This window comes from Phocoena phocoena, chromosome 4, assembly GCF_963924675.1.
Source record: "Phocoena phocoena chromosome 4, mPhoPho1.1, whole genome shotgun sequence".
NCBI classification, from domain to species: Eukaryota; Metazoa; Chordata; class Mammalia; order Artiodactyla; family Phocoenidae; genus Phocoena; species Phocoena phocoena.
This window is the reverse complement of record NC_089222.1, coordinates 53,955,235-53,968,523: the sequence shown is the minus strand read 5'-3', so window position 1 is coordinate 53,968,523 and position 13,289 is coordinate 53,955,235.

The following is a 13,289-nucleotide window of genomic DNA, read 5'->3' as shown; positions in this document are numbered from 1 at the left end:
AGCCACCTTACCAGATGAGGACAGTAACTTTCCAGAAATTTTTATAACAGGAAAAAAGTCAACTTCTGTTTTGTATATCTTATTAGTGACTTTTTTACTAGCAGTTAAATGTGAGAGATCAAACTCATTATATACAAACTTCCCTCTGCCCTAAGTCTTTTACCCATATTGTCTCATTTACTCCTTCCTACAATGTTCTTTTACAGCTGTGGAAACTGAGGCTTAACAAGGTTAAGTAACAAGCTTAAGATCATATTTATAAATAAATGGCATAAATAAGAGTTGAGGCCAGACCTTCTCTTAATCAAAAATGACCTTTTCTATAATGCCACCCTACCGTTTATACACACATATAGAGACCTTACATGTAATCATGTATTCCATGAATATTGTTTTTTCCTACATATGTTCTCCCTGATGGATCATTCATGTTCTCTCATCCTTCACCCTCTCACTTGGTGATATGAAAAACGTAGTTAAGTCTTAGCTCTGAGATAATGGGAGCAAGTCCCAGTGGTAATCTCGCTAATCTTCCAGAAAATGATTCAACTGCTATTTTCCATTGACTCTTCTTCTTTTTTTTTTTTTCCCTTGAAAGCAGACTTATTCAATAAAAATTCTCCCTCTTGTCAACAAATCCTCTTAGCATCACATAATCATCTTTTCATGAAAAAGTAGCTAGGGGAACACTGCTAGCAATTTCTACATGCTCCAGGACTCAAATTACTAGCAAAGCTTGTGGCAATTCTGAACTAGAGGAAACTAAAAGTGTGTAGACATTGGACTGTCAAATACATCTCTGCCTCAGATTTAGTTATTTTTCTATGAGATGTCTGCCTATCCACTGACATGTTATAGTCATGCATTCTTAAGATGACAGCATAATATGCTCTTCCTATTCAGTGCATTCAGTTTGCCTAAGTTTAAAGGCAATAGCATAAAGCATCAAAAACCGCCATCTCCAAATTAATAAGATTGATATCCTGTTATGTTTTTATTATTTAGACATAAGCCAAAACATATAATTAGCTCACTAAAACAAAAGCAATTTTATCTATTTCCTAAAAATCTTTTATAATTTGAATTCAAATTAACCATTATTCTGAAGCCACTCAAATTCCTTTAAATGAGATTTATTTAAATAACCTTGTGAGAAAAATATGGAAGTATTTTTGCATCCCCAACTGGGTATTACTTTCATAATCAATTTCACAGTCTCATTTTGTTGTCGTGAATCCTGAGTTCCTATAAGAGTTCCCTAGTTCAGGGACTTCCTTGGTGGCGCAGTGGTTAAGAATCCGCCTGCCAATGCAGGGGACACGGGTTCGATCCTTGGTCCAGGAAGATCCCACATGCCACTGAGCAACTAATCCCGTGCACCACAACTACTGAGCCTGCGCTGTAGAGCCCGTGAACCACAACTACTGAGCCCGCGTGCCACAACTACCGAAGCCTGTGCGCCTAGAGCCCATGCTCTGCAACAAGAGAAGCCACCCCAGAGAGAAGCCCCCACAGCACAACGAAGAGTAGCCCCTGCTCACTGCAACTAGAGAAAGCCCGCGAGCAGCAACGAAGACCCAACTCAGCCAAACATAAATAAAAGTAAATAGATCTATTTTAAAAATTATTTAAAAAAAGAGTTCCCTAGCTCAGCTTTGTTTGGTTCATTCTTTAAATTGCTCTGATGAAAATATGAAACTCCCTTCCTTAGGCCAAAGATTCCTAAATTTGTTCTGTTCATAATGTTCTTAATAATTTTTTCATACTCTTCTAGGCCAAAAGAAATACTGATGAGTTTTATTTATTAAGTGGTTAGGTCTAAAAACCTGAAGAAGTATTCATGTCATATTAATTTAATAGCCATTTGAAAAAAATACACACAAATCCAAAGTAGTTCATGCAACATCCAATGGACGGTGCTGTGTGTTTTAAATATTTTGCAGCACCCCTGCATATTGGCTATAGCACCTGGGGTGACTTGCCCACATTTTGGTATCCGTAGTTTTAGGCACTGTTAATATTGTATTTAGTTTGTCTGTAAGGATTGCACGGGCAGGGACTGGACTCAATGTTTTCATTCCCAGAGGCTTACACAATGTCTGGCACATAGAGGGCCTCAATTAATATGTGTCAAATGAAAGCGGATGAATTTGGATGAATGACCAAGGGGATTAATGTTGACTTAATTTAAATGATTTTCTGTGGATGGAATACTTTGTAATACAGTGCAGTGATACAGCACGGTGATGGAGAATACAGGCTCTATCACTTTTTCGCTATATGATTGTGTTTCTCTCATTTATAAAATGGGGATAATAATAATATCTACTTCATAGAACTCATAAGAGAATTAACTTAGAAATATACATAATTCACCAAGTCTAGTATCCAGTACACACTAAGTATTTAGTAAACATTGTTGTTATTATTTTGCTAGTTTATGTTTTATAGCATAGATGGGAAGACACTCAACTCTGGAAATGGTGGGAATAAATAAGAGAATAACATCTGAAAACATTAAGAAGACAATCAGGGTAATAATTATTTTTAAAAAGTGTTACAAACAGAATAAGAAAGCACAGTTACCACTTGCTTAGAAAACACATTCAAAGAACAGGCTCTGCGTGGCCAGACTCAGAAAGCTGCAGTATGACTGAAATTTGCCGACTGCCAAAAACGAGACAACTCAAATCCCTTCATTTCATAGCTTGAAATTGAAGACCAAAAGCATCGCTTATTTCTAATCAGATTCCTAATTACAGTAACACAGGCTAGCACCCCTGTTGTATAAGGGGCTGCCAGTATTTCCATTATCAGTTCCCATTTTCAGGGCTTATTACAAAAGCACATGCTCCAGGGAGATTGTTGGCATAGAGGATCTCAGCATGGAAGAGAACATGTTTTACAAAATTTGGCATCAACTTTTCAACTGTAAATATAAAAAGATAGAAAGGCAACAGTGAAAAGTCAAGGACACCAGGATGTTGGGATTGGAAAGTGTGTTCAAGCTAATTTCAAATGTAATATATAAATGAAAATCCAGCTCAGACCGTTTAAAGAGAAAATACATATTTGAATTTAAATAATATCACCAAACATCTGTAACAAGACAGTAGAAGCAATATGATCTACCCATCTGAGTCCCATTAGTAAATACCGGCATAAATCTAACTTCAATATCTATGAGGGATTGCTTCTGCTTCACTCTTGGCGGGAGTGTTAAAAAAGGTAACATTTGGTTTTGTTTTGAACCATCTCTGCATTAATTTTTTTTTTAAGAATTAGACTCAACCACCATTATTTATTTGTAAGCTTTCTGTCATATGCACTGGATGGTTAATGTAACTATTTTAGTTTCTTAAATATCCTTTTCTTTGACATTGGTTTTACTAACAGTTGTTAGCTTTTAAAAATGTTGTTAGTACTCAAAGCTGTTACATTTACTTAAGCCAATGTGTACTTTTCTTTTAACAGTTGTTCTTATAACTAAACTAATCCTTATAAGAATTAAGTCTTAATGTAGACGGGACCAGATAAGAAATTTTTTGACAAATTATATTGAAGACATTCAAGGTGCTTTTGAGCTTATTTTGTTGTGATCACCAAATAAAGTAGAAGCTATAAAGAATAGTTCAAAAGTTTTGCCTCAGAAAAAGGAAGACATCACTCTTCTTTAGCCTATAACACTACAGAACCTTTCATGTGTTTCTTGATTCTTTACAGTAGATCAACCCAAGGTTGAGTCCTGAGCTGTGTAGATTCATGTAGTCCTTAGGGCAGGAAATAACTGCTTTAACGCAAAGAACTTCCTTCTAGGTACTGCTGTGTTACAGTAAACAAAAACCTTATTTATGACTGGGATACCTAATTAAGCAGAATGAATAAAAAAATTTTAAAGCCCCAGTGGATGGAGATCATGGAGAGTTGAGAGAATTTAATAATTTGATACTTACCTCATACATTTTTGCCACAAGTACAGCATCACTGAATTTATGAGAATCTTTATTCAACCTTCTAGCTAAGAAATGTAGCAACTTACTAAAAGTGGACAAGCAATTTATGGAACAAATTTTAAAATGTATACTGAAAGCACAGAATTACAGAGCAGTACTGACCTCAGGAAATCATTTTGTATATACCTATCCATGTTGAGTTACTATCTAGTACATTCTTAAAAGTAATCCAGAAAGAAACAGTTAAAACCTTAGATAGCCAGTTCTGGATTCAATGTTATTAAGAATTTCTTCTTTGTGTCTAAACCAGTTTCTTTCTTCTACATGTAATATTTTTCTCTTCTCTTAACCTCAGTGAAGATGGAGTACAGCTAGTTATGATCCTTTTTAGAGGACAAGTTCATGGATCATATAGTCCCCTTTTAGAGATTGTATAAACTAGATACAGACTAAAAAGTATATAAGCAGAGTTATACTAATTGATTTTTTAAATTGTATCAAAAAGAAGATAGGTCAACTCCCCACCCAGTTTATAAATTATCCTTGGCAAATCAGCCCTGATTCTTGCACCTGCTAAACTAGTAGTTTTTTATGTAGAACTAAAAATGCCTGTTTCATTTAACCCTTCAAGGAAGGGTTATCTGTGATAGATACTAGTATCTATAATAGAAGAAAGAGCTACTCTGTAGATGTAGGTCTAATTAATAATGTCAGGATGATCTCTTTTGGATGCTGATCAATTCCATTACTTACATACAGTTTGTTTTTATTATTACCCAAAATTGGATTGACAGGTCAAATAGATGCTGTGCTACGTAAAGATCCTTTCCAGTAAAGAAGCATTTTTACTATCATACACTGTCTTACATTAAATTATACAGGTTATCTACAAATGTCCAAGTTTTTCTATCCCCGTATAAAACTATAATTAAAAAGAGAACCGTAATGAGAATCCAATGATTAAATTTATGATTTATTTTTTCTTTAGTGTTCTTCTTAAGGTACACAAATAGCACAGAGCTTGGCCCCAAGACATATTTTTAAAATGCTAAGTAAATTATTTCTGTAAGTATGCAAAAATATTCTGAGTTAGATAAGAAAATGTGGACTGCATTTTGTCAATCAAATTCACTCTCTCAATAAGCTAAAATAATAATTGACTAAAAGCCTTTTCCACTAGATTTACTGATTTAAGACAGAAACTATCTTATTCATTTTTGTATTACTGGGTATTTGCAGAGTACCTGGTACCCCCAAAAAGCTGAATGACTAAATTAAATTAAAAATTTCAAATTTTATCAGTTTAATCACTTACTTAACCTTGACATGCATGCTTACTATTTTTCACACTGAGTATTAATATTGAATGAGTACTAAAACTACATCATCGGTGTATATAAATTAAACATGCAAAGATCTAAATGTGTGTATATTGAAATGTTAAGTTTCTATACAAGTAATCAAAAATACAAAGAACCAAAAATAGAAATCAGCTGTTCTTCTATTATGGAGAATGTCTAACTGTTGCTGGGATCCACTTTTCCATCCTAGGAGCTGGCACACACTGCAGAGGCTTTGTTACTGGGAGGCTTACCAGTATCACTTTTTTGGCAGTCCCCAGAACTGTAGGTATATGGTGGATAAGAAACTCACGTAATTTTGTCATCAGATTTAACCCCCAACCAGTGTGTCCTCTGGATACTAACACAGAGAGGACATAGTTTTCTATTTCATTGGAAGTATATACATATCTTTTGGTACCACAAATTGCAATTTCCAGCTTAAATTCAGAATGACTCTCAATGAATGGTCCCAGAACACCAGAGAAATACTCTGAGACGATGTATTATCAGTCAGCCATCATTCAGGGCCTCTTCAAAAAATGCACCTTGCTATTTCCAATTAAATAACAATAAGGTACAATGTTATAAAAGTCTTTGCCCTACTTCCAACTTCACTTTAAAGCACCCTATATTTATATGTTCTGTTGCTTTCTTAAGTGTAATCTGAAGTACTTGGGTAAATTCCTTGCAGTGTTAAAATTAATGATCATTTTATATTTCCCACCTGATTTATTATACCTTTGATAAAACATACACTTACAACATCAAGTACTGTGTTATATACCCTACGGGCACTCCATAAATACCCTGAGATTCACATCTGGGTACAGGAGGTCAAATTAGGTCCTCTTTGTGTGGGAACTAGTTCTTTTGTATTCATATGTAATTTATAGAATGTTATTACACAATTGATTTAAGTACCACATAAATGGTTGAGATTTACTTCTGTGCTCTGGGGTTAAATTTCCACAGAACACTTTCAAAGTATTGTGCAAAATTTTAGTTTCATTGTTCTAGATCCTTTTGATAAGGTTCAGAGCTATAATTTGACTTAATAAAATAAAAATTATGGATCTGTTTTCACAGTTATTTAGCAAATTTTAAGTGTCTCATACATATTAGGTATTTCTCTCAGTTTAAAATGTATATTTAAGATCCTAGCACAGATCCCAAATGTTGTTAACAGTAGGAGAGAGATGAAGATAGAGATTGAGATGGAGGACAAGAGGCAATAGGCGTAGAGGGGAGGGAGAGAAACATCATACACAAAAGTCAGTTATACTAAAGCTTTGCTAATAAAATCAGTGATATAGGTCTCTAAGAAAAGCAAACATGATTCGCCTGCAATTTTTTCTTGGGCTCATAAGAAGATTAAAAATCTTCCTTAATTCCCCAAAAGACATTTCTTGAATCCTTTCAGTTGTGATCTACTTCTTTGTGACTGTTTCCTGCTTTCCCTGACTCTTTCAATCTATTTTTATTAACAGAAGTAGTGGAGGGAGAAAAATCATCTCTATCCATATCTGGCACAACTAACATTTCAAAGTGAACCACAGGCAGAAAAGCTGGGGGCAGAAAGATTTGTGGGATGCTGTCTAAACCATCACTAGAAGATGTCTTTCTAATAACTGATAGAAGGGCAAATCAGACCCAGTTCCCAGTCTCTCTTAAAAGGAAGGGTACACATTTTATTTGTCAAAGTCACCTAGTAGCTCCTTCCCAACTAATGTACAGCTGGACCTGTGGGCAAGCCTCTTCTGGGTCTACTTTCTGATTCATCAAAACCCTTTTTGCTCCTACAAAAATAAAGTAATTTTCCTTGCTTTAGGGAAAACTTGCCTGAAGAATGTCCTACAGCAGGAAATAGTCACCTGTCTGAGGTAAATGCACTATTATAGAGCACTAAGTCATTTGTAAGATTACTGCTTTTAAATCTCTAATTGTTAGCTATGTAGTTTGAAGAGTTAATGAATTCCATACTGGAGAACAGTCTATTAGACCACAAAATGTCCCCAATCCAGCTGAATAAAATTCTTCCTCATCTTTAGAACATTAATGCAAAGGGTTTATATATTCTAGGACAAAGATAACAATGCATTAAGGATTCTTCATATATAACTGAAAATACACTTCATCCTAAGCTAGAGATCTAAAAGCTTCAGGGACAAGAGCAAAATTTAATTTCCAAAACTATATACTCACTAATATCTGCAAAAAAAAAAAAAAAATGTGTTCAGAAACCATACCAAAATTTTCGTATTTCACTGAAGTGCTGTAAGGCATAATATATCCAATGATGCATTATAAGAGGTTGTTATATAACATTATATATTATAAGGGATTAGATTAACTTTCGTGAAAAAAGGGAATACTACAAACAATATGAATATGTCATTCCTACATGCAGCTTCTTTTAAGAATTCAATTAGTTAAGAATTCAGTGCCTAAACTTCTATCAAAATTAATGTTCAACCTTCTAAATACATCTGTCCTTATTTGTCCTACTCAAAGACTTACTCCATCATGATAATGCCCAGGGATGACAGGTAGAATGTAAAAGCTGCCTTACAAATAGAGCACCAAGGCTTTCATTAGCTTTTCAAATCAAGTTCAAAGATATATGTTGACAAAAGTGGTCTTTGTAGCACCTACAGAAGGATTATCACACTTATACCTTTCTGTGGAGGAGAAACTAAAGAAACACAAGAGTTTAATAAAATGCATAAATGTAATAAGAAATAGCTTAAAGAAATTACCATTCATTTAAAGGAGAAAACAATCCAAAGTTATACCTTCCCCATATATTGAAAACAATCAGGTATCGGTATCTCCAATGACATGATTTTGCTTAAGAAACTGAAGACTACTTATCTATTTTCTTTTAAATTTACTTAAACATATTAAGGAATGTGAAGCTTTCATTAATGCACATGTTCTTCAATGTAGACATAATTAGAGACATATCCGTCTCATGTTTATGTCTTTTGCATCAAGAGCCTATGAATGATGTGTTATGAAAAAACCATCAATCACTTCACCATCTAGAAAGTCAGTTTTTTATCCTATTTAGGTACATATTTGCAGCCTAACTTAGAGTAAATAACTGCTTAAAAAAAAACTGTTAGGAAACAAATGATGTCTTGCCACTTGTAGCCACTCTACTAAAACTATGAGATCTACTACCTGCCGATGAGTGAAAGCACTCTGTCAAGCAATCCACAACTGGAGAGGATTAGCTTACAACTGTTGGCACTATCAGCAAAACAGCAAGAAGCAGACAGTTCATTTTATAGAAACTTAATGGAGTATATGGCTCTAGCTGTTTAATACAAGCACTGTCAACGCATCTAAGCAAAAAGTCTCAGCTGTCACTACTGACAAGCTGAGTAGAATTATTTGTCACAGTAGACTAGATAAAGTGCCATTAGAATGCAGCATGGTACTGTTACCATACATCTCCATATTGTAGCCAGAGACAACATGCTTTTGATTGCCACAGATACATGACAATGGCATGTTCTCAAAAGACTTTCATCACACAATAGATATGAGAGTTTAACATTCCACCCTCAGCATTTCAAAAGTGACAGCAGCCCATGAAAGCTTGATAATATCTTCATAAGTATATACATTTGCTTAACAATCTATATATTTATTTTATATTTATATGGAGAAATTACCCACACATAAATACACACACACATATAACCTAGCAATATCTGTAAGTCAAATTCTCTTTGGTTAACTTCTTCTATGCAAACCTAAGAGCTTTTGATTTTACTATTAAGAACGTACATACAGATTACTAGTGAAAAACCTGATAAATACAAAAATTATTTATCAAGAACAAATTATATATTCTCATCATCGTCTTTAACAGGACACTGAGAGTATATATATTTGCCTAACTGATAAGAAAAATCAAAGTATCACTTGAGAGTACTAATTAATCTAACTTTCTGATGCCAAGATAAATTGTAGTTTCTTTGGCTATGCAGAAATCCAACACTTTCACTTAAAAATTAAGACTGGCATATATAATTTAGCACAGCCCTAATTAAGCAAAAATTTTCACAGAAATGTAGTTTCAGAGGGAGAAAATGAAAATAAAAACCTCTAATTCCTTAAAAATTGATTCAGAGAATGAAAACAAATAATGCACTTAAATCTAGTTTCACTAAATCAAAGTACATGACTAGGTATTTTAAAAATAGGGAATTGTAATTAATTTCTACTTAAATATCCTTCTATGTTTCTTTTAATTGTTAAAGATTTTTAACCTGAATAATATTAAAAAATGGCTACTTTTAAAAATAGACAAGTAACTTTTTCAGGATAAAACACAAACCATTATTTTCACTTTTAGTCATTTATTCACTTATTCAACATACTTATTGAAAGCTAAGTGATAAATATTTAGCTATTGGGGATTAATTTGAGGAACAAAGAGAGTGAGACATGAATCATTTTCTCGAAGCGCTTATAATATAGAGATGAGATATGCACACAAGTAACAATAATCTAGGAGAGAGAGTGCCACGAGCGGAAAACTTAAATTGTTAAGACAGCTCATAGCCAGAAGACAGAAATTCTGTCCAGAAAATGAGCAGTAGTGGAAAAGGGGATTCCCCACCATGGCATTCAATGGGAAACTCCTACAAGTCCTAAAGTTAAAATAAGTGAGTGAATATCTCACATTACAAAACCAGAACACATTAATTGCAATAACAATGATGATCCCAAAGACTTCTCCTAGTCAGTCCCTTTTATCTCACTTATTGAGAACTAGAAAAGATACAAAGAATACTAAGCCAAGGAAGGATAAGATCAGATTTGCATTTTAAATGTCTCACCTTTCTGTTGGGTAGAGATGGCAATGAGAGAGTAAAAGATATTATATAGAAAGACTCATTAGAAAGTAAAGAGAAAAGAATTAACAGCTGGAGACTGCAATCCTTACAAAGTTCTACACAAGGTTGGCCCTCAGCTGGCATCTGGGAACATCGATTTCAGGAGGGTTCCCAGCATTCCCTGATAAGAATATGTAACTGTGTCTAAACTGTTTGTGCAAACAATAAAAGTTCATGCTGAACACCTGATTTCCTTCTGGGTGACTAGAATCTTGGAATGTGTCAGGCAGAGAGTGTGTATGTAGTCAATCTCCAATAAAACCCTGGACACGGTTCTCCAATGAGTTTTCCTAGTAGATAACATTTCACCCATGTTGTCACAAATCACTGCTGGAGGACATACACATGTCCTATGTGACTCCACTGGGAGAGGATCCTTGGAATCTTGTGCTTGGTTTCCTCCAGGCTCTACCCAATGTGCCTCTTGCTTTATTGATTTAGTTTGATATCCTTTCACTGTAATAAACCATGGCCATGAATACAACTACTTGCTGAGGCCTGCAAATCCTCCTAGAGAAACATCAAACTTGGTGATGGTCTTGGGGACCATGACACAGAAGGCATCATCTTCTGAAAGATGAAGGAGGTCTGATAGTACAATCATAAAAGGGATGAGAGGCCAATAAAAGTAAGTGGTTAAAAGTAGGGGCATCTGGTTCAAACAAACTTAGATGCAAATTTCAGCTGATTAACCATGAGCAAGTCATGTTCTTAAGGGACATTTAATAGATGTCTAGCACAGAGTTGGATATCTTAATTTGAAGATAGTCGTGAGATATACAAGAGAAAAGCATCTTTGTGGTCAGACAATATAAGCATTAAAACCATGACAAGAGATAAGTTCACCTAGACACAATGTCATTAGTGAGAAGAAGAATAGGTCCAGGTGTAAATCACAGGCCAAATTAACATTTAGGGGCAGGAAGTAAAAGAGAAGCCCAAGGTGGAGTTAAAGCAATGATTCTTGAAGTGTGGGTCCTAGACCAGCAGGATCAGCATCACCTGGAAATTTGTTAGAAATACAAATTTTCATTCTCTATCCATGACCTAAAGAAGACAAGAATCGGGGTCCAGTAATCCGTGTTTTAACAAATACTCCAGGTGATTCTAATGCATGCTAAAGTTTCAAAGCCACTGATATTGTGGGTAAAAATCTAGTGAGTAAGTCAGAGTCTAGATATATGATCATAAGGCTGCAAAGAACCAGGCCAATAATGTGCACAGAAGTGAGTGAGAGAAGACTGTCAAGGAGGGATAGATTGGCAATGTTGGTGGCTACAGAGAAGTCCAGCAAGATAAGGGCTTTGATGTGCCCATTGCATTTGTCAACATAGCTTTACCAAAAACAGTTTCACTAAAGTGTAGGGCAGAAGTCTAATGGCAAAAGTGAGGACCAAAGAATGTAAGGGGAAGAAATAAAGACACAGAGAGTTTACTACTCTTTCAAGAATTTTAAGTATAAAGGACCAGGAGTCATGTCAGTTTTTTCATTATTTGATATTGTTTTTGTCATTTTTTAAGGTGGAAGAGACTTGACTAAGGCAACAAAGAGAAAGAAGTTGACAATGCATAGAGAAGGAAGGGGGACAATCAGTAGAGCAAAGTAAAGGACAAAAAGAGAGAGGGAGAATATGCAGGAAAGTGAGGTGGAGAGAAGGATTAATAGGAAGTTAATGGGAGTTCAGTTGAAAGTGTAAACCACTCATTTGCAGTATAATCATTTTTTCCCAAGTGGCATGATTTTCCTTCCATCTTGTTCATCTGGACAGATATAAAGCATAGAGATTGAATTGTAATAATCTTCTATGCATTTCTGGTACTTATTACAGGAGATATACAATAAATGTTTCATAAAAGAAAAATTTGTTAAGAGGGCAGATTTCATGTTGTGTCCTTTAAAGTAAAATATATGAAGTAATGATGTAACAATTAATTCCACTTTCAGAGAGCAAGAGAGGAAAGGGGGACAAGAAGAGGAGAGGGAAATGCAGGAGAGAAAAAAAACTGTTGAATGTAAGGTTTGTGCTGGAACAGCTCTTTCCAGCTCACAGAAGCTGAATGTGCACATCTCTTCTCCACTCTGCACTAAATGATGGAATTGTGCTAGCTTGAGATCAGCCATTGTGGGTGTATTTACACCACAGAAATAGGCAAACATAGGGCTTGCTTTTCTGGAGAGCTGGTTGTTAAATATTAACAGCACACCACTGGAAAATGTTAAAAGGTGGCAGAACAGTGAAGCAAGGGGCTGGGCATTTAATGTTTACTTATTCTGGACTCCATCAGCAAAGCTTTGAGAAACATACCTGACATCCGTACTAGGCACCTATAAGCTAGGTCTTGGAAAGTTAAATGATATCATAGCCCATAAGTGGCATAGGGATTTAAACTCAGATCAATCAACTCTAAAACTTATTCTTATGTTTTCCATGCTTGCCTTGTCTGGATCTCTAGTTAAAACACATATACTACTGTGTCCCACTTCAGGCCTACTAAATAAGAATCTCTAAGGGAAGAACTTGGAAATCTATATGACCTATGTGACTGTTATTAGCAGGCAAATCTGGAAAGCAGTGCACTATATCACACTGTCTCTGCAGTCCCTTCTTTGGTTTACAAGTTTGGGTTACTAGTGTAAGAGCAGTCAGAGCCACAGTCCAATCCAGGAATAAAAACTGGGCACTAGATACTACTGTATGTTGTAGTCCTCAGTAACATGAAATATGTAAAGAATAAGAAGGAAGAATAGTCTGTAGAGGTCAGACAGAAGGTGCCTAGACTTGGGATCATTCTCAGTGTGACCCTCTGATCAGAGATGATTAGGCTTTGTGAATCCTCTGAACTATGTCCATGAAATGATTTCCATTTTGCCATGGAGAAAAAGAAGGTTCAGGGGAGGTAAGAAACCTACTTGGAATTGCATTAAAGGTAAGTAGTAAGGACAGAATTTAAACAACTAGATGGTCCCATGTTCCAACCACTTCATCGGGTGGCCTTTACATCCTTTGATGGATTAAAGCTTTAGGAAACATATTGCAGCACTGGCAATGATTATGTCAAAGCATCATCTTTGGCACAGATAG